Raw genomic sequence first — 22,783 nt, forward strand, 5'->3', positions numbered from 1 at the left:
GCTTCTCCCTTTGCCCAAATATGCTGTGTTCTCACTTGTTTTCTATATGGTTGTCCTTAGGGAAGTTTGCGTGTTCTGTCTTACTGCATCTGCCATGACACATGAAGAAAACTTGGGCAGAAGCTCCTGAGGTCTTGGCACTTTCCAAAATGAAAGAAATTCATCTACCACTTGAGGAGTTCTGTCCAAAGAAATGGGATCTGGTCACATTCACAGTTTCCTTACTTCTCAGCATTGGCTCCAGTCATCTGCTAACCCTCAGGCCTGTAGGAGATGTGGATTTTTCTCCGTTTTTTTTTTCCCCTTGGATGAAACTCAACAATCAGGTTTTCCAGAACTTTTCTTGATATATTAAATGGATAGATAAAATAATTTTAACAAAGTTATTTTACTCTCTTAAAAGAACCTTGCTTGCTTTCAACCTTTCTTTTCTTTCTATGATCTCAAACACACTATTTTGGGTGTCAAAACTTGAATCTTAAGTCTTTCTCCCTTCCTTTGTTTCCTGGGTGTAATAATTCTATGCCCACACATTTGTAGACACTTTTTTTTTTTTTTTTTTCCCTTGAGACGGAGTTTTGCTCTGTCGCCCAGGCTGGAGTGCAGTGGTGTGATCTTGGCTCAGTGCTGCAACCTCCGTCTCCCTGGTTCAAGTGATACTCCTGCCTCAGCCTCCTGAGTAGCTGGGATTACAGGCACATACCAACACACCTGGCTAATTTTTGTATTTTTCGTAGAGATGGGATTTTGCCGTGTCAGCCACGTTGGTCTTGAACTCCTGCCCTCAGGTGATCCACCCGCCTTAGCCTCCCAAAGTGGAGGATTACAGGCATGAGCCACCGTGCCCAGCTGACACTTTTAAGAAGAAATATCCAAGACATGGACATAGGTAAAGAAATGACTAGGTGTTCTTTCAGTGTAGTGCTGAGCACAGACTACGGCAAAAAACCTGACTGAGGATTTCTCTAATTTTCTAGGGATGGTTCCCTTTATTAGACTACCTTTTACTATTGATTAGTATAGAGATTAAAAAACTGATATTTGAAAATGTATCTTGATTGAGAGCAACACATCTGATTCTTGTTCAATAGTAACGCAAAATTATTTTTATCCAGGAAAGGAAGTAATTGCAAATGTTAGAGCTTACTGCCGTTCAGGTGTTAGTTTTGTATCTAGTTCCAAATTATTTTCAGCCTTACTGTGACTGACAGATTACATAAATCTTTTCAGAGGGTTCCTTGAAAAAAAAAAATCAACTCACAAAAGGCAGATTAAGAAGAGAAAAGGCATACAAATGTATTAACATATACTCAGAGGAGTACCACAGAATGATTACCCACTCCCAAATAGGATTCAGAATCTAATATACCATCTGGAGGTTACAGAAAAGAATGAGGGCTTGCATCTTGGCAAAATAGGTAATGGGAGGTGAGAGAAGAATTCCGTTGAGGGGCAATAAATGATTACTAAGAAAAGCAAATGGATTAGGGAACTGATATTTACTTGTAAATAGTTTTTGGAATTAGAACGATCTTATGAAAGAGTCTGTTCAGGTATGCTTCCCTTCTTGGTCTTCTTTTCTGCAATAGATAATGGGATAACAGGAAGGGGAAGAAAAACAATTGTTCTCCTTGATGGGTCCCCCCTGTCTTCATGTATCTTGGGGGCGGGGAGTATTTTCCAGTGTCTGTTGATCTAAGGCCCTTTAATATAAAGTATTCGTTATACCAGGAAACTATATTTTGGGGGTAAAGTTGTCTGTCCTCCTTTAATATCCATGTCTTGAATTCTGTTTTTAATTATTTTTAACATCTTACTGTTTCTCATATTAGTTTATGAGCTAAGTAAAATCTTTGACCATGTTTATGACATTTAGAGATTTGTATTTTAACAATACATACATAATATGGAATGACAATGGAAATCAATTATGTACACTTAGCTCTCACTTAAAACATTTTAAAAAAAATTGTAGAGACAAGATCTTGCTATTGCTCAGGCTGGTCTGGAACTCCTGGTCTCAAGCAATCCTCCCACCTGGGACCCCCAAAATGCTGGGATTATAGGCATGAGCCACCATGCCTGGCCACATAGGGAATTTTGGCTTTTAAAAACATGATATAGGATTAAAAATATTGTTAGGTAAAAAAGTATATTTCTATTAATTACATTGTGAAAATTATGGGACATTCTATACTAATCCAAGTTATGCAATATTTACAAAAAGAAAAATATGTTAATTGAATTATGCAAATAAACATGTAAGTGATAAACAATAAGTACAGTTTATAAATAAATTGCAATTGGTCAGGCACAGTGGTTCACACCTGTGGTCCCAGCACTCTGAGAGGCCGATGCGGGAGGATCGCTTGAGTACAGGAGTTCGAGACCAGTCTGGACAACACAGTGAAACCCTGTCTTTACATTAAAAAAATACAAAAAATTATCTGGGCATGGTGGTATGTGCCTGTAGTCCCAGCTGCCTGGGAGGCTGAAGTGGGAGAAACACTTGAGCTCAGGAGGTAGAGACTCTAGTGAACCCCAAGACTGTGTCACTGTACTCCAGCCTGTGCAAAAGAGCAAGACTTTCAAAAAAGAGCAAGACTCTCAAAAAAGAAGAAAAAAAAATCAATTATTAAAAGTTTACTATGCTCACTCAGAAGAAAACAGGTTGATGGAGTTACTAATGAAAGCCGATAGAGAAGTAAAGAAAGAGAATCATTCTTTTTAAGATGCATCTTTACACTTTTGAAGAAGCATGTTTATCTAAGTACTCAAATTGTGCTTAGAGAACACAAACGCAAAAATCTAGAATCACAGTAAAAGAAAGGAAACAACACACACATACGCACACACGGAAGAAAGTCATTGACTCACAAGTTTTGAGAAATTTTTGAAAGTTCAAAATAGTTGAAACAATTGAAAAAGGAAATGACTACTAAAATTACCTGAAGCATATTATTGATGCAAAAAAGGCAGAATCAGCATCAAGAATGGGCTATGCTGCTTCAGGTAGTTAGATAGGCATGAATGGGGTAGGAGAGGGCTCTTCCCACACCCACCAGGAATGTCAGGCCATCATCAGTGATGATTCAACAATTATCACATTGCCTCTCTAAAAACGATAAGATAATTCGGCAGACAGGGCCAGGGAGAGACAATCTCCGATGGTCCACAGCTGTTACATTAAGAGTGTTAACTGAATGCAGGTGCCAAGTGTAAGGTTTTTGTATGGGTTCGAACCCCGAAAGCACACCAACAACCACCACCAGGCGGTGTGGAGCAACATGCTGTTTTAAAGAGCGCCCGGGTGCAGGCAGGCTGAGGCCTAAAGTGTCAGCCCCCACTGAGGACGGGGCAAAGGTTTCATAGTCTTCTGTAAACAGGAAGTGTCCCACTCTGACGTGACTGCTACGTAGTACCCGGACTGCCTCTTTCTCGATCTTCGGGGATACCGGTCTTCCGGCCAGGGTAGGTGTCTTCAAGCCGGCTCTCTTCCTGCTTCTGCTATCTTGCTGAGCACGGTGCTGACGCTAGTGGCCTTGTGCCTTGGGACTGGGTCTCAGAAGGATACTTTCCACCGGTAGCATATTTGGTGCTGTGTGACTCAGATATTTGCCACTGGTAACAATGCCAGGATGTATTCGTGGTTACCAGGAGCAGAGAGGAATCAAGGTCCAGCACTGGGCTACTTTGTTGTACCACTGCAGGAGCAACCAAGCATGGCTTCCCTTGCACAGGAACTCTCACCTTCCCCTTATCCCAGTAGCAGCTTTGAGAAGGTCAAGAAGCAGAGAGTGCTAGAGCTAGCATTAGATAACCAAGGCATGGAAGTAATTTTTTAAAAAAATTAGTCTGGCACACAGTATATGTGTAGGCTTTATGTCTATGTGGCAGAATGAATTCATATTTCTTAGATGGCATGGGAAGTTCAATTCTACTTGATCATTTTGCTCTGAAGATAGCACAGAGGCAGGTGAAATATAATAAGAAAAAAAAAAACACGGCCTAGAAGTGCAAATCAGTAGACAGAGATAAAGCTCTCACTTTTTTTCTGTTCCTGGTCTGAAATCTGGCTAACAGCCAGCTGTGGTAGAATAAAGAAGATCTAAAGCTTAATTTTGCTTAGTATTTTGAACATTTTAAAAACTATATTTACTATTATCATTTTTAATGATATAAAAGGGAGGTTATCTTTTCCCATGTAAATATTGATTACCTCAAATTTGCAAAAGCCTTTTAAACCAAATGCAATGACATTCTTACTGAGCCAGATTTGTGAGTCAGAGTAAGAAATATTTGGAGTTAATCAACTCTTTTCCCTTGACCCCCAACTATCACCACTTTAGATGATGGCATCTTTCTGTGATAAGTTATCTTCATGAGATGGAGCTGAGATTCAGCTAATCTACAGAGTTAATTAACAGTTCTTCCCTGGTTACCAAATAATTTTCTTTATCTCAATAAGTTCCTCAAATGTGCTTTTGGCAAACAAACCTTCTTATTTTTGCAGAATGTTCAACACACTGTTGAACTGCTGTAAAATGCTTATTGCAGACACTTTTAAACAGATGTACAGAGTTAAGTATAATAAACCAGTAATATGTGATAAATGGCCTTTCGGACTTAGCACCAACCAATGACTGGCAAATATGTGTTTAAAAAAAATAAAATAAAAGTGGAACTTTCACATCTAACCGGCTCACATGGGAAATGCTGTACAACTTAGAATCATCTATTAGAGAAGATGAAACAGGCATTAGTCTTAGAGGTCAGTTCTTCAGTTGATGAATAAATAAACTGAAATTTAAAAGTTATGGTAATTAAGTGATATATGGAGTTCCACAGTCCTTTAGTGACAGAATCAAGACTAAAACCAAGGTTTCCTCACTTCCAATTCAGTGCTTTCTCCTTATATTACACTAAATAACTGCAGAAAGTTGATTGATGTGCTACAATTATTTAATTCAAGCTACCTTGGTCTGAAAACACCAATTCAATATTTTTATTTAAAGCTACTGCAACTAAAAGAAGCAAGTCAAAATTTAAAAATTATTGGGCTGGGGCAGTGGCTCACGCCTGTAATCCCAGCACTTTGGGAGGCCGAGGCAGGTGGATCACCTGAGGTCAGGAGTTCGAGACCAGCCTGGTTACATGGTGAAACCCTGTCTCTACTAAAAATACAAAAAAATTAGCTGGGCATGGTGGAGGGTGCCTGTAATCCCAGCTACTCTGGAAGCTGAGGCAGGAGAATTGTTTGAACCCAGGAGGTAGAGGTTGCAGTGAGCCAAGATTGCACCATTTCACTCCAGCCTGAGTGACAGAGTGAGAATCTGTCTTAAAAAAAAAAAAAAAAAAAAAATATATATATATATATATATATATATATATATATATATGTAGAAGGGAGTATTTACACAGTTAATAAGCAGTTTTAGAAAGCATACTGTATGTTTCTAAGTAATTCATCCTCCCCAAAGATACGAATGTAGCATGTTATATTTTCTGTTTAATAGGATAAATGGTTATTAAAACAGTACAGCAACTACCAAATTGCAAAGAGGTCTCATTTTAGTAAAAGCAAATAAGGTTTTTTGAATTTTATTCAGTTTCTTGTAGTAATACCTTGGGTGAGGGTATCCAAGAATTTGGGAGTAAGGAAAATGGTAAAACTGAAGCACCAGTGGAAGTCCAAGAGGTTGGGGACTGTAAAATTATAAAGATAATTACAGAAGTGTTAGAACTCTATTTCCTTTAACATTTTGTACCAGGGCTGGCCATGTTAACCTCAGTTAGCAATTACTCAAATTTTGTCTGTTGCTTACTGGAGAGTAGAAGGAAAACCCTATTTTCTTTAGGAGCTGCTTTTGATGTTACTTTTGTGAGTCTAGTGAGGACTAAAAGTACCCTCACTGCTTCACTCTCAGGACAAACAACCAAGATTGCCTTCATCAACCTAACATTAATATTTATTCTGAAAAATTCCTCCCAGAAAGAGAAGTGTATAAACCAGTAAATAACCTCATGGTTTACTTTAAGAACTTCCCCAAATCCAGATATACTTCTTATCTGACAGAAGTACACTTAACCAGCCTTCTTCTAGAACAGTGGTATGTGTGTGGGTAGACAACCTTCATCTCAGGACAATAGATGACTCAAATGGATAAGAGATCACTTATCTGGAAACTGGTGACTCAATGCTTTCGCTAAAATCTGCAACTTGATTTGTCCACTGCCCTAAACCATTATAACAAAACACTGTGCCCAATCCCAAATTCAGGTACTAAACACTCGCCTTCACCCACTGACACCTCAAACCCTATAAATATTCACAGCTTTCCTCCTTTAAGACATTACTAAGTCTTTTTTGAAGGTGGCACTCCCCCTTACTGTAACAAGTTATAAACTGAGCTTTCCTTGATGAACAGGTTATTTTGGTGTTCTGTTGGGACAGTTGGCAGCTCAACTGACACTATTAATGGCAACAAGCTTTTCCACTACAGAAGTGGCAATGGCTGTATTATTCATAAGCTATATACACCCAAATGTTCTTGATAAGATTTTGGTTTATTTTCCCATGTATCATTTATTTGTAAGATAAAATTTTATGTATTTATTTTTGTCAGACAAACAATCTTAACTAGCATTTTCTATTCTTCTTTCTGCTGACCACTATGTAGGGACCAGTAAAAAGAAGCTGCAGGACTCTTGACCAGGCAGAGCTGTTGTGTCCCACAACAGCTCACTGCTCCTCCACTCACTACTCTGCTTAGCAGCACCTCTTCACAGATATGGCTGAACCTCAGCCCCACCCTCCAGACTCTCCACTCAGGTAACTTTCATTCTTTCTTTAGAGGCATAAAGAAGTCCTATTGACATCAAAAGGAAAGACTGAGTTCTACTGCAGCTCTGCTCTGCCTGATTGAAATATAAGCTGAGTTTACCTCCCCTCAAGTGGCTGCTGTGAAGCAATGTGAGGAACATCTCTATCTCTAATTCCAAATCTGAAATGTATGAGGGGAAGCAGCTCCCTTGCTTTGAAAACAAAGCAAGTTTCCAAGTGTATTAGTCTGTTTTCATGCTGCTGGTAAAGACATATCCAAGACTGGGCAATGTACAAAAGAAAGAGGTTTAATGGACTTGCAGTTCCATGTGGCTAGGGAGGCCTCACCATCATAATGGAAAGAAAAAGACACTTCTTACATGGTGATGGCAAGAGAGAATGAGAGAGAAGTGGAATTGGAAACCCCTTATCAAACCATCAGATCTCATGAGACTTATTCACTACCATGAGAACAGTATGAGGGAAACTGCCCCCGTGATTCAATTATCTCCCACCGGGTTTCTCCCACAACATATGGGAATTATGGGAGTACAATTCAAGATCAGATTTGGGTGGGGACACAAAGCCAAACCATATAATCCCACCCTGCCCCCTCCCAAATCTCATGTCCTCACATTTCAAAAACAATCATACCTTCTGAACAGTCCCCCAAAGCCTTAACTCATTTCAGTATTAACTCAAAAGTCCACAGTCTAAAGTCTCATCCTAGAAAAGGCAAGTGCCTTCTGCCTATGAGCCTGTAAAATCAAAAGCAAGTTAGTTACTTTCTAGACACAATGGGGGTACAGGCATTGGGTAAATACAGCTGTTACAAATGGGAGAAATTGGACAAAACAAAGGGATCACAGACCCCATGCAGGTCCGAAATCCAGCAGGGCAGTCAAATCTTAAAGCTCCAAAATGATCTCCTTTGACTCCATGTCTCACATCCAGGTCACACTGATTCAAGGGTTGGGTTCCCATTGTCTTGGGCAGCTCCACCCCTGTGGCTTTGCAGGGTACAGCCTGTCTCCTGGCTGCTTTCACAGGCTGGGGTTGAGTGTCTGCAGCTTTTCCAGGTGAATGGTGGAAGCTGTCAGTGAATCTACCATTCTGTGGTCTGGAGGATGGTGGCCCTCTTCTCACAGCTCCACTAGCCCTGTAGGGACTCTGTGTGGAAGCTCTGATCCCATATTTCCCTTCTTCACTTCCCCAGCAGAGGTTGTTCATTAGAGCCTAGCCCCTGCAGCAAACTTCCGCCTGGGCACCTGGGCATTTCCATGCATCCTCTGAAATCTAGGTCGAGGTTCTCAAACCCCAATTCTTGACTTCTGTGCACTTGCAGGCTCAACACCACATGGAAGCTGCCAAGGCTTGGGGCTTCCACCCTCTGAAGCCACGGCCCAAGCTCCACATTGGCCCCTTTCAGCCATGCCTGTAGTGGCTGGGACGCAGGGCATCAAGTCCCAAGGCTGCACACAGCAAGGGGACTCTGCACACACCCGGCTCACAAAACCACTTTTCCCTCCTAGGCCTCTGTGCCTGTGATGGGAGGGGTTGCTGTGAAAACCTCTGTCACGTCCTGGAGGTATTTTCTCCATTTTCTTGTGGATTAGCATTTGGCTCCTTGTTACTTATGCAAATTTCTGTAGCCGACTTTAATTTCTCCTCAGAAAATGAGATTTTCTTTTCTGTCATATTGTCAGGCTCTGAAGTTTCCAAACTTGTATGTTCTCCTTCCCTTATAAAACTGAATGCCTTAACAGGACACAAGTCACCTCTTACATACTTTGCTGCTTAGAAATTTCATCTGCCAGATATCCTAAATCATCTCTCTCAAGTTCAAAGTTCTACAAATCTCTGGGACAGGGACAAAATGCCACCAGTCTCTGCTAAAACATAGCAAGAGTCACCTTTACTCCAGTTCCCAACAAATTCCTCATCTCCATCTGAGACCACCTCAGCCAGGACTGTATTGTCCATATCACTATCAGCATTTTGGGCAAACCCATACAACAAGTTTCTAGGAAGTTCCAAACTTTCCCACATTTTCCTGTCTTTTTCTGAGCTCTCCAAACTGTTTCAACCTCTGCCTGTAACCCAGTCCCATAGTAGCTTCCACATTTTCAGGTATCTTTTCAGCAGCACCCTATTCTCCTGGAACCAATTTATTCTCTTAGTCCATTTTCACACTGCTGATAAAGATATACTGAAGACTGGACAATTTACAAGAGAAAGAGGTTTAATGGCCTTACAGTTCCATGTGGCTGGGGAAGTCTCAGAATGAGAGAGGCACTTCTTACACGGCAGTGGCAAGAGAGAGAATGAGAGAGAAGTGAAAGTGAGAACTCCTTATCAAACCATCAGATCCCGTGAGACTTATTCACTCCCATGAGAACAGTATGGGGGAAACCGTCCCCATGATTCAATTATTTCCCACTGGGTTCCTCCCACAACATGTGGGAGTTGTGGGAGTACAATTCAAGATGAGATTTGGGTGGGAACACAGAGCCAAACCACATCACCCAGCATCATACTTTAAGCCAAGAGGGAAAATGATAGCATTGCAGCTGGCAAGCTTATTTTATCACCGTTCTCCCCACAATCCAACAGGATCAAAGAGGCAGATTCAGGGCTGGGTCTGTGGATATGTGACCTGTGCTGGTGTACAGGGTTCCATACCTGGTTTAACAATGTTTTGTCACTGTTTTAAAACTCTCCTTTGTTTTTTTGTTTGTTTTTGTTTGTGTTTGTTTGTTTGTTTGTTTTAATGCTAGAGTCTCACTCTGTTGCCCAGGCTGGAATGCAGTGGCACAACCATAGCTCATTGAAGCTTCAAACTCCTAAGCTCAAATAAACCTCCCTCCTCAGCCTCCTAAAGTTCTAGGATAATAGAGCACGTCTCTTAAAGTGGAGTAAGCCACTGTGCCCAGGCACTTTTGAAATTTTTTAATGTAATTTTTTAAGAGATGAAATCTGGCTATGTTTCCAAGGCTAAAGTGCAGTGGCTACTCAGAGGCACAATCCCAATACTGGTCAGCTAGGCATTTTGACCTACTTCATTTCCAACCTGGGCCTATTCAACCCTCCTTCAGCAACCTGGTGGTCCACGGCTCCCAGGAGAAATTATTAATAATTTTAAAACAAGGCAACTTGCATTCTTATATTGTATTAGGCTCTGTAAGTTACAGAGTTGATGCTAGGCAGTTTTATTGTTTTTTTACGTTGTTTTCTAGTGAACATGCCCCTTTTGTAGAGTATTAATCCAGTATTAAATGTAAGATAAAGAATTATCTAAAACCCTCTTTGGACAATCTTTCCTTTCTTGCTTAAAAAACCACTGCCTGTCGTGCTAAAGAACTAAAAATCCAAATCTGGGTAGCAAAATTTGAACTCTCAATTTTGAGTATTATTTTTAATAATTTTTACCCCTATTCCAACTGACCCAAAGCAAAAGAAATAGTGAACTGTTGAGGAAGAATGTCATGTACACAGACATTCAAGAGAAAATATTAGCTTTCATTTAAATTCTTACTTTAATAATTGGGAAAATATTTGGGCTAAATGTTGATAATAAACATGACAAAGCTACATTTTTTTTCTTTTTTTTGAGATGGAGTCTTTCACTGCCACCCAGGCTGGAGTGCTGTAGCACAATCTCGGCTCACTGAAACCTCCCCCTTCTGGGTTCAAGCGATTCTCCTGCCTCAGCCTCCCGAGTAACTGGGATTACAGGCACCTTCCACCATGCCCAGCTAATTTTTTGTATTTTTAGTAGAGACAGGGTTTCACCATATTGGCCAGGCTGGTCTTGAACTCCTGACCTCGTGATTCACCCTCTTCGGCCTCCCAAAATGTTGGGATTACAGGCATGAGCCACCGTGCCTGGCTGACAAAGCCACAACTTTTAAAATTTACAGATAACACTTACAGATTAATAAAAATGAGATAAATGCCACAACAGAACAAAATTACAAAAATATACACACATAGGCCACCAACGTGTAGAATACTAGTTAAGCTCGATAAAAATTAAAAAAAAAATACAAACTAACACCAGGAAATGTTCTATACATCAATCAATTGTAAGGTAATTCTAAAATATAAAAGTTCTTCCAACATTGCCAACATTCATTCTCATTCATTTCTGCTGCCAGTAGAACCTGAGTAAAACACAAATATCTCAAAACTTCATGTAATTTATTTCATTTCATCCAGTGATCTCACTTGAAGTAGTCCAGCCTAACGAAATATTGATAAGTACTGTCAAGTTGTTATGTATAAAAATATTCACAGCAATATTATCCATAACACACAGAGTATGACACTAGACATGGCAAAATAATCAGAGATGCAGTCCAATATTTAAATATAAAGATGTTCATTGCAGTGTTATTCATAGTAAAGATAGTTTCTACCTTTGTGTGTAATGGCTTCTTGAAAATATGTGTCTATTCTGAATGTCAGTAAGATAATAAACAAACTTACATAGAATAAAGAGGTTCCTATTCCATAAGAACCAGAAATATTATGTTGTAATAAAACCTTGTTGAAGTTACAATTTCAGTGATATATGTTAAGATATTTTGCTTTATGTTCTACTTTATTTCAGTTTTATCTTGACAATAATACCTTTTCTTATTAGTATCTATGGTTTTTCATACTTACATTCTTCACACAATAAAAAAGAATACGTACAAAATACAGTATAATCTAATTGATTGTACAAACTTGCAGAAGCAAAATCAGAGAGCCAACTGTGTTTGTTCATTATCTGATTTATCTGTAGTAAAGATTTAATTCAGCATGTAAGAGGTGATTTAAGGCTAATAGGGCATATTTTAGGATAGTTTGAATTTTTTAATTTCAAGCATATTTTGTCAAGAAGTACCTGTGCTTATATATTAAAAAAAGAAAACCAAAGTACCCAACATAAATTTTGAAATATAAGAATCACAAATACTTTACAGGAAAGGCTTTCAACTCTTTGGCTTATTGGAACAGCTATTCCACGTGGAGAAACTTCCAGTTAATGTGCTCTCTGGGCAACATCCATAATCTTGGCTACTTTTTTAGCTATTGGGAAATCATCCCAAGGATACTTGGGCCCAGAGGCAAATGATAATGAAGGAGACAACATTCCTACAGACGCTGTGTGCTACAGCTTTTCTTTTTCATTCTTTTAAGTGGAGGAGTAAACTAAGTTGGTAATGGAGCTGGCATTCCTACAATTCAACTAGTAGTACTATTCAAGGCAAAATTTTCTTCCAGGTCTGGTAAAATAAATATGTACCATTATGTATTAATAACACACACTTACAAGTCTTAGATACAGATAGGACAAATAATATATAAGTTATAAATTATTGGATGTTTTCTTTAGTCTCTTTTCAGGATATTAACATAAATGTTAAGCTCTTGTATATTCTGTTAGCAGCCTCTGTTATAAACTATACCATCAATTTGTTAAAATGTTTATTAGTTCCTGATCTACTGTGTCTTAAGGGCAGAGAACATGTTTGTCATATTGTTTTATTGCTGGCACCTTAAACAGTGAGTGGCATATGTTATGTGCTCAGCAAATACTTATTACATAAACAAATAAGTAAATAATTAAATACGTACATGCTGAGTAAATGAGTGATTGAGCTCGAGGCTTGGAATTTATGGAAATCTGCTTAAGGCCAAACTCTGCAGCCTACACATTTTGGTATGATTTAACCAACGAGCTTGATATATTTAGCCTTGCTACTCCATGTACTATGTTTCAGTCATGCCAAACTACCCTTGGCAGTCATATCATTCTCAAAGTAAACCATACTATTTCAGATCTTCCCTTTTAGGTATTTTTAGAGCTTATAAAATAATATATTAGGAAGTAATTGTTTAATAAAAGTTGAGTTGCATGGAAATTTGGAGAAGGAAAAGCTTTTCCTCTACCCTCTTTTGTTCTGTCTCTAGGGCCTGTGAATTAAATTGACAAAAGATCGATTAACAAGAGAAAAAGCATACAAATTTTATTTTATGCAGATATTTTTATTTACATGACACAGGGGCTTCACAGAAAAGAAGTGAAAAACCCAACAACGTAGTTAGATGTGGGAGCTTTATAGATAACTTTTTAACAATGGTTGACAAATTATAGGAAGGTTAACTAGAAATGTGTGTTAACAGGCATTAGTAAGATTTGCTATGCAGACTCATTTTGTCATCTCTGACCTTTCTGGTACAGAAGAGAGGAACACATTCACAAATGGAAATTTATGTCACCTTCAAAAAGGAAATTTATCCCCTGCTGTTAAACACGAAGAATGGGAGCTCTTCTTGTATCTACTGTTTTTCAATTGCTTTCAGTTCAAAATAATCTATAGCCAAAGTGGCATGTTTTGAGGTGGCATATTCTGATACTTTTCCAAATTTTTTTGAGCATTTTAACCTTTGATCATATGCTGGTGTTATATTTACAGTAGGTTAGTGTTCAGTCACATAACCTTCATAAGAAGTTATTAATACAGGGACCCATTATATTTTAAATTCCAAAATCTCTCATTTGTCTCTTTAGCACACCTGTTCAGTTTTGGCCTTCATAATCTAAGAGAAAAGACTTGTTCTTAGCTATTTCTAAGACCTATTCTGGAAAACTTCTTTAGATCAATAAAAATGTCTTATATTAAAACAAACAAACAAACTTTAAATCACTTTCATGAACATATGAAGTAAGAAATGATTTCAAAAAAGGAAAATAAAATTATACCTCTAAGTTATATTGGCTTACTTTTCTCCAAGTCTCACTATCTTAGTATCCTGCATTTATTTCTTGAAAATTAAATTTCTTGTAAGTAGAATGTCATTTCAGGCCTTCTTCAGTTGGCCTCTGATATTTACATGTAACTGCTATTTAAGTGAATATGAGTTTTGCTTAGCAATTAATCAGAGTCAGATTGCCTTCCATTGTAGAAAGTAATTCACATGCAGATAGTTTCCTTAACTTTCTTCATTAAATTCTAAAGGAAATGTATGAAGCATCTGGATTTTTGACATACCTCTGTCTCAATAGTTGAAGTGATAATGTTTTTATTAAAGAGATGTAAAACACCTGGGGTGTTAACATTTAATTGAAGCTTTTTTTTTTTTAAAGAACAGAAATGAATTTGTACTTTGTCATAATCAATTTCCCCAAAGAAGCAGTTACTCCACAGAAATCAGGCAATAGAACTGATACTTCATTTGATTTTTAGCTAAATGATGAAAATACTCATTATCTAAAGAATACTAATCCAATTGTAATCACACTGAAGATAAGAATAAATACCATCTTGTTAATCACACTGAAAATAAGAAGAAATACCACCTTGTGTTAAATATGTATTTCATCATTCAACAAAAATATATATTTTAAATATAGTTTTAGCTTTTATTATTTTCAGTCTATAACAACACTTGGACCTGACAAGATTCAAACTCAAGTGTGCCTAGAATTTTCCTATCTGGTAGAATTTTGAAGATTGTGAATTGTGTTACTAAATTTTCTTGTATACAAACAGAGCACATAATAGCAAATAACATTGTGATTGGCTAAAATTGGAAGACTTTAGAATAGTAACCCTGGTAAATACTATCATTTTAGAGAATGAGCCTTTTTGTAAGAAATAATAAGTAATTAAAAATTTTAATATTATCTTTTGTATATAACTATTCCATTATATGAAACAGGAGCTCCGGAATTGGAAGATCTCTTTTGCACAAAAATTTAAAGTCATATATCCATGCAATAATATGATTTTTTTTTATTTTTATTGCTCATGAGCACTTAGACTATGTGTTGAAGAATTGTTAAAGGTAAAATCATGAAACAGAAAAAATGAACATATTTCAAAGAATTTGTTCTATGTAATAATCAGTAAGGGAGTCAGTAAGATGTAAAAACTGGCTCAAAGGAGAATTCAAAGGATACACATGTATAAACAATTAGAAATACTGAAGTGAATTTGCAAACAAATGTAAATTAGGTCAATATCCACAGGGCAATCACAGGGCAATGGTCAATTGCATTTGCACTGGACAAAATTAATTTTCATTTCTAACAAAAGAATCATTTGCATTACTATTAGTTTTTCACAACTTAGAATAGTAAAACAGATTGAAGACCATGAAAGGCTTAAATAAAGGTATTCTGGACAGAAAACTACTAATCAATTTTTCCCATTTCAAAGTCTCATGGTTTTTCCTGACATATGTCATTGTGAGGTCATAATTTGAAAGGAAGAGTTAATGTTGCCTTTCACTGTGGTGCAGTAAATTTAATTAAATAAAGAACATAACCAAAACCAATCACTTTTCAAGAATGGCTGATGAAATTTGAATACTTTTTGTGTATTTTTAAAATAAAAAATTGCAATTAACCTTTACAAAGGATAATTTCCTTATACCCACTTCACATGACCATTTATATAGATTTTTGGTCTTACTTTCTGATAATTGTTAAAGAAGTATGAGAGAAAGACATGAGTTGTATTAATAGAAGAACAAACTAAGCTAAATATTCTTAATATGAGGCCAAAGCAGGTGGATTGTTTGAAACCAGGAGTTTGAAAACAGCCTGGGTAACAAAGCAAGATCTTGTCTCTACTTAAAAAAAAAAAAAAAAAAAAAAAAGATTCTTAACATGACAGAGCATGGCACTCTATAAATGTATAAACAAATTTGTTTTATGAGTTTATAGTATGTTTTACATATGGTGCAGTTTACATGTAGACTATCATGTGAATATCTCCCCTGAAATTGTGCAATGTGGTAGACGTGGTATATTTGCCAAAACTTGTATTTCAGGGATAATATCTATGGCTTACACCAGATTCTTAATGGAATCCACAATTTCCAAAGGTAAAAACTTCTATTTCGGAATAAAATTATTCTGACCTACTTGTGTGCCTCATATTATTTCATTCAATCTTTTGGACTATTTATAGCAAAGAAGACAGCTAGGCTAACACAGAAACTGAAGTATGCTGGTGCGACAGGCAGATTTGTCTGAAAATCACACTGGAGACTCACACTAAGTTGCCTGAACACTGAGCTATTTGGAACCTCCATCTTCCCACTCATTTTTATTTTATTCCAGCAAAAAAATTATGGGTTCTTCATAATTGAGGTTCTCATTGAACCGTTGCCTTTTTTTCCCCCAGAATGAGGAGCCACAATTATCTCATACCAGACAACTCCTGTGAAGTACTGGTACTGCTATCCAGTCTGTCTAGCACCTCAGTCATCTGATTATTTGTCAATTGCTCTATAAAAAAGGGAGAGCAATGTCATGATGGAGTCTCTTCCTTGGAATGCAGACATACGTTACGCATCTTAGAGAAAACCCTCGTGTGAGGACTGTGTGATGCTACCGAAAATCAAAAGGCCTGTGGTTTCTATTCTTATGAAACCTTGGCTGCAGAGTTCCTCAATAAAGTGTATTCCTGTTCTTCAACCCATGCTGTAAGGTTTTGTGAAATTTTTACCTGGCTTTAGGAAAATACAGTGGGTGATGCTAAAGGGAAATAAATTTATGAAAGGTAGTGATCACAAAGAGATCAAATTCATACACTAATCACTGTAATAATATATATGTACATATTCTATTATTTCAATTATGTTTATGACCTTGATAAGAAAAAAAAAAAAAAGCTGGGAGATTTGGGGATTCAGAGACATATAAGCAAGTACAGCAAACTTGGGAGACAGAAGCCGAAGCTAAATGGTAGGTAAGACTTCAGGGCTCTTGGGACTTGAAGAAAGAGACAAGTATAACTAACAGGACTCACCAACTGGAGTGAATTTAGGGAAGAGGATATTATGGTGGCCGTCATTTGAATACATCCTTGATTCCACCAAACAGTTGAGCATGTTCATATTATTGGCATGAAAGAACTGCCTTTGAAACAAAAAGAACAGTTTGTACTTAAGCTTTGGAACTCTAGTAACTCTGATATGGTTCCCCAATGAAAGGAGCATAACGTAAAGTGATAGGAGACATCTTCCTATCAACACTAGAAAATTAAGCACAGATTGTCCAGAGCATTAAAAGGCATTTGTCAAGTGCCTGAGGTGAGTGACATTTGTGAGAAAAGCCGACTGACAGAGATCAGTCACAATTTGAAAAGAAGTACAAGTGAGTTCTGAGATATCACCTGGAGCAGCCCAGGAGCAATAGTGACAGTGAGCATCTGGGCCACATGCAACAGCAGGAAATCCGCAGTTCAAGCCAGAGATGGCAGAAATTTCAAGGGCAATAACATAGTTTGAATTGTCTGTCCAAAAATATTTATTTGCAGGCACTGGCATAGAAACATAGATATGGCATTGAAACATAGATATAGATTTTGATGTAAAAAAACTCATTACAGCACAAATGGCATAATCTATACCGTCTACAATGAGCTCTTTCACTTTGTAGATATATCTTGAATACCTTTCCAAACCTGTATCCAAGCATCTTCAGGCTATAGACTTAGAGACTTCAATGTGAAGCCTGGGTTTTCCACACGCTGAGCCCACCCTCAGTCTGGGCTTTGCTCTTGTGTTCACTTGGCTTGGGACATGCTTTCTCCATCTCCATGATTTATGTCGTCCCTTGACACAGATCACGTTTCAGTTGTCACCAAGCCCCCTTTTAAACTCAGTTCCCTGTTCTTGTCTACTTCATTCTCCCCCATCATTCTTTATCCACAGACTCTATTTTTTGCGATAGCACTTACTGTTACCGAGGTTCCTTGCTCCCAGAACTTCCAAGATGGTGGCGGGTTGCTTCCAAATGGCGGCAGGCCACTTCCAAAATGGTGGCAAACCTCGTGTTCTCTGACTTGGGGTTCTTGGCCTCGCAGATTCCAAGGAATGGAATCTTGGGCCATGCAGTGAGTGTTACAGCTCTGTTAGAAGCCACGGGTCATGGAAGAGAACCGTGGAACCCAGTGTCTAGTGTTCAGCTCCATTAGGAGGAACCAAGGCACTTAGACGCTGTGCAGGAACAATGGCAAGCCTTTAGCCCAATCGGGAGTGGCAATACTTAGCGCCTGGCTGGATCAGGAGAACAGCGCACACCCTGCTGGATCCGGAGGGATGGAAGTCAGCGGCAGTTCTGCAAACTGCAGCAAACAGCAGTGGTGGATGGCCAGCGAAAGCTCAGCTCAAGCCTTAACAAAACATGGACTGGAAGAGTGCAGCTGCAAGATTTAATAGAGTGAAACAGAGTGAAGACAGAGCTCCCACAAAGGGGGTTGCCAGTTGCAGGCTTGAATGACTGGGTTTATATCCCAATCCTTGTCCCTCCCGCTGTGCTCTCAGGCAATAGATGATTGGCTATTGCTTTACCTCCTGTTTTTGCCTAATTAGCATTTTAGTGAGCTCTCTGATTGGTCAGGTGTGGGCTAAGTTGCAAGCCCAGTGTTTAGAGGTGGATGTGGTCACCTTCCCAGTCAGGCTTAGGGATTCTTAGTCGGCCTAGGAAATCCAGCTAGTCCTGTCTCTCATTCCCACTAATGGCCCTGGCATTACATATTTATCTGTTTATCATCTATCTTTCTTACTAAAATGTGAACTCTAGAAGGATAAGAACTTTTTAGGTTTTATTCACTGCCATATTCCCCAAGGCCTGATAAAAAATAAGCTCTTGATAAATATTGTTGAAAGGATGAATGTGTCAATTATTTAACTTGCTGATTATCAATGGTGTGACTTTCTGATAACCAGCTTTATCCTTCATACATAAAAAAATGTGGCTAATAACAGTACATACATATTTTGCATAGTAGATGTAAAGGTAAAAAGATTATTTTAGTAATTATAATAATAGCTAATACTTATTGAATACCTACTGAGCAGACTTCTCATTCTATCATCTCTCCAACCTATAAAATACAGATTATAATTAAACCCACTGTGGATGAGGGTGCTGTGTCTCACAGAGTTCAGAAGTGATGGGGATATGATTTTATTCCAAGCTGTCAGGTTCCTCAAAACTGTAATATGCTGGTTTCCAAATGCATATACCATAGGCTCAATTCATGATGATTAATATTGTTAGTAACATTATTTATTGTTGTTATTACATTGTTCTTTACATGACCACACAGTGGTCACAGATACGTGTGGTTTGTTTTACTTGGTATCGCTATATGTTTTTAAGAAACTTGTGTAATATTCTTGAATGGTTTAATTCCAAAAAGAAGCCTCTATATTTATTTCTATTTTATTTTATTTTATTTTTTTTATTTTATTTATTTTTTTTTTTGAGACGGAGCCTCACGCTGTTGCCCAGGCTGGAGTGCAGTGGCGCGATCTCGGCTCACTGCAAGCTCCGCCTCCCGGGTTCCCGCCATTCTCCTGCCTCAGCCTCCTGAGTAGCTGGGAGTACAGGCGCCCGCCACTGCGCCCGGCTAATTTTTTGTATTTTTAGTAGAGACGGGGTTTCACTGTGGTCTCGATCTCCTGACCTTGTGATCCACCCGCCTCGGCCTCCCAAAGTGCTGGGATTACAGGCTTGAGCCACCGCGCCCGGCCTATTTCTATTTTAATAAAGAGGGTGCTAATGTCTTTTCCATTTAATAATGACCAAATATTTTAGGTGGTCTACCCTAAAGGTTCTGCACAAAGGGACTTCTGGAGTATTCATTAAAATGCAATAAATGTGCTTTCTGACTTTAAATTATTTACCAAAATACTTAGGCAAAATCAAAAGAATGGAAATCACATACATGACCTTTAAAGATCAAAGCTCACTGAAGAAATGCACTTATTTAATTTATTTATTTATTTATTTATTTATTTATTTATTTAGAGACACAGTCTCGCTGTGTCAAGCAGGCTGGAGTGCAGTGCCATGATCTGTACTTACTGTAATGTCTGCTTCCCAGGCTCAGTGGATTCTTCTGCCTCAACCTCCTAAGTAGCTGGGACTGCAGGCACCCGCCACCACGCCCGGCTAATTTTTGTTATTTTTAGTAGACAGGGGGGGTTCCACCATGTTGGTCAGGCTGGTCTCAAACTCCTGACCTCATGATCCTCCCACCTCAGCCTCCCAAAGTGCGGGGATTACAGGCATGAGCCCCTGCGCTTGGCCAAAATGCATCTATTTTAAAGCCCATTGAAGGGAGCAGCACAAGTCACTATAATCTCTTATTGAAGAAAACATATTTTACCTGTCACTAAAAAGGCTATTGAATGTTTATATAAATATTGAAAACATTTGAGAAGTTGTTATGGTTGGAGACTACGATTAGCATTTCTAAATGGAATAGAGTACCTATAAGATGCTAACTTGTATAAACAACACATGAAGTGTGCTACAATAATCTTAATTTCCATCAGTCTTCCAGTGAACCTTTTCTTTTTTTTTTTTTTTTTTTTCCTTTTTTTTCCTGAAACGGAGTCTTGCTCAGTCGCCCAGGCTGGAGTGCAGTGGTGCGATCTCGGCTCACTGCAAGCTCCGCCTCCTCCTCCTGGGTTCACGCCATTCTCCTGCCTCAGCCTCCTGAGTAGCTGGGACTAAGGCACCCGCCACCACGCCCGGCTAATATTTTTTTTTAGTATTTTCAGTAGAGTCGGGGTTTCACCATGTTAGCAAGGATGGTCTTGATCTCCTGACCTCGTGTGCCCCTTGGCCTCCCAAAGTGCTCGGATTACAGGCATGAGCCACCGCGACCGGCTCCAGTGAACCTTTTCAAAACATACTTCAAAAGATTTGCCAACTTAAACTGTCGAATTGTTTGGAAAGCCTTCCACAATACCACTTACAAAGAACATGTAAGATAAATTAAATGCATATTCCATATATTTTATTGCTTCACCAACTTTTGCACAGGCAAGCTAGAGTTATACATACACACATGTATATATAAAACATTTATTAATGTATAGTATATTTCTCAGCCTGTTTAGGCTGCTATAACAAAATACCTTAACTGGACAATTTATAAACAATAGAAATGTATTTGTCACAGTTCTGGAGGCTGGGAAGGCCAAGATCAAGGCACTTGCAGATTTGGTGTTGGTGAGGGTTTGTTCCTTATAGATGGCTACTTGTTGCTACATTCTTACATGGTGGAAGGGGAGGAGGCAGCTCCCTCCAACCTCTCTAATATGGGCACTAATACCATTTATGAACATGGAACATTCATGCCTCAATCACTTCCCAAAAGTCTCTACTTCTTAATACTATCACATTGGGTATTGGGTTTCAACATATAAATTTTGGTGTGACCTTCAAATTCAGACTATAGGTATTTATCTTTGGGAAGTTATTTAAAATTCAGAATTGACCCTTATAATATTTCTAATAGTTATTATTTATCAGATCTATTTCAATTGAAATAAAAACACATTTCTGTTTGTTTTGTTTTGTTTTGTTTTTTGGCAAAAAGACAGTATTTCACAAAGTTGAATGCATAGAAAGGCCTGTGACAACTCCTGGAAATTTTCCATCTGAATATGTGCATCTCTATTTTTTGTGTAGTACAAGTTTAGCTCAATATTGAGCTAAGAACAAGGAAGAACTATCTCTTGCAACTTCTACTTCTCTTCATACTCAATACCATCCTCCTAGTTCAACCTCTGATTACTTGTGCTAAGCCAATTGTACCAGATTCCTCTCACTTAAGAGAACTATAAATTGGTTGGATTTGACAATAAGCCAGCTTTACCCAGAGTGAAAGGTAAGCCAGTTCAGTAAGTAAAAAATACAGAATTCTGAGCCATAATAAAAAAGGAATACCTGTTATATGTTTTAAAATGTATGTGTCCACATTATATGTAACACATTATTAAAAATGATTTCATGCATTTTTTATTTTCTGGAGAGATTCATTTTATAAATTTATACTCATGTCGTTTTTCTGACATGTATTACTTTGATATTTCTGACACATATTACTTTGTGTGTGTGTGTGTGTGTGTGTGTGTGTGTGTTTTAACTGTCTGTATCTAAGGACCCTGAGGGAATACATCCTAAAATTCAAGAAAAGTGAATTGAATTATTTGAAACCCTATATGTTCATCACCATATTCAATTAATTTGGAAACATGTTCATAGTAGGAAACAGCTATTGTATGAAAGACATTGTTGGATTGTTGGCTGCGTTGAGGGAGATGTAAAGCTTTAAAGCTATGGTCCCTGTCACAGAGAGCTCACAATTTAGTTGAAGCAACAGAGTTACATTAAAGTAAAATTCAAGGGAGTGTGTAATTTGGCATGAGATGAGAGATATAGACAATGAGTACTATGGAAATTCATAGGATGAAGAGAATACTTGGTACTTTGCAGCTGAAAAGCCCTCTGATTTACTCTCATCTTTAACAGATTCATTCTGCTTTTATCTGTTTTATTTGTTTATGCTTCTGGCTAGGATTTCATCTAAAGAGAGGGTTCTGTGGGAAAAATAAGTTTGAAAATCACTATTCCCATAATAAAATAGAACAGTGACAAAGATATTTAAAACAATACTGGGTAATCTAATGTATATGCATATGCTTGTTTTTATAGTGCATCATGTGGTGCTTTGGAAGTATGTTGATTTACTTTTCTAACCTGCCAACCTGCCATGGATTTCAAAGTAAATGTAGATGCCAGTGTCTTTTCAAATGCTTTAGCCACCTGCCATTGCCTAAGGAATATAATACAAACTTTTTAGCAAAGCACATTCCCCATTCAGTTTCCAACTTGCCTTTCTTTATTCTATTTCTTTTGATCACAACCTGATGCCCAGTACCACAACCATACCAACCTATGAGATGCTTATTTTTAATTTCCATTTTACAAATCAGAATACTGAGGTTCAGTATGGCTGGCCATGAGTAGATGAGAGACTGCCACATAAACACACAGATCTGCTTCTAAATACATGTTCTTTCCTTAATATCATGTTATGTACCATTAGTCATTTGCTTCTACAACTGCAATGTTAATCTCATCACCCTTGC

The 22,783-nt window shown here is 38.0% G+C and overlaps 2 long non-coding RNA genes across 3 annotated transcripts in view; one reads left to right on the forward strand and one right to left on the reverse strand.

Annotated features, from left to right (window-relative positions):
- Positions 1-17,662, reverse strand: part of LOC139357095 (uncharacterized) — a 67,841-nt gene extending 50,179 nt beyond the window's left edge. The window contains exons 1-2 of the long non-coding RNA XR_011609728.1: positions 17,569-17,662; positions 16,636-16,745 (exon numbers count right to left, since the gene is read on the reverse strand). This is a non-coding gene — a long non-coding RNA (uncharacterized lncRNA). The remainder of the gene's footprint in view (positions 1-16,635; positions 16,746-17,568) is intronic.
- On the forward strand, positions 3,279-16,379 carry LOC105492603 (uncharacterized). 2 transcript variants are annotated; one of them, XR_011609726.1, is made up of 3 exons: positions 3,279-3,471; positions 6,681-6,832; positions 16,009-16,379. It is a non-coding gene; the product is annotated as an uncharacterized lncRNA (long non-coding RNA). The 2 variants fall into 2 exon arrangements; XR_011609727.1 differs by lacking the exon at positions 3,279-3,471 and adding an exon at positions 5,998-6,110.
- Positions 17,663-22,783: the final 5,121 nt, after the last annotated feature.

Source organism: Macaca nemestrina, chromosome 11, assembly GCF_043159975.1.
Source record: "Macaca nemestrina isolate mMacNem1 chromosome 11, mMacNem.hap1, whole genome shotgun sequence".
In the NCBI taxonomy this organism is placed as follows: Eukaryota; Metazoa; Chordata; class Mammalia; order Primates; family Cercopithecidae; genus Macaca; species Macaca nemestrina.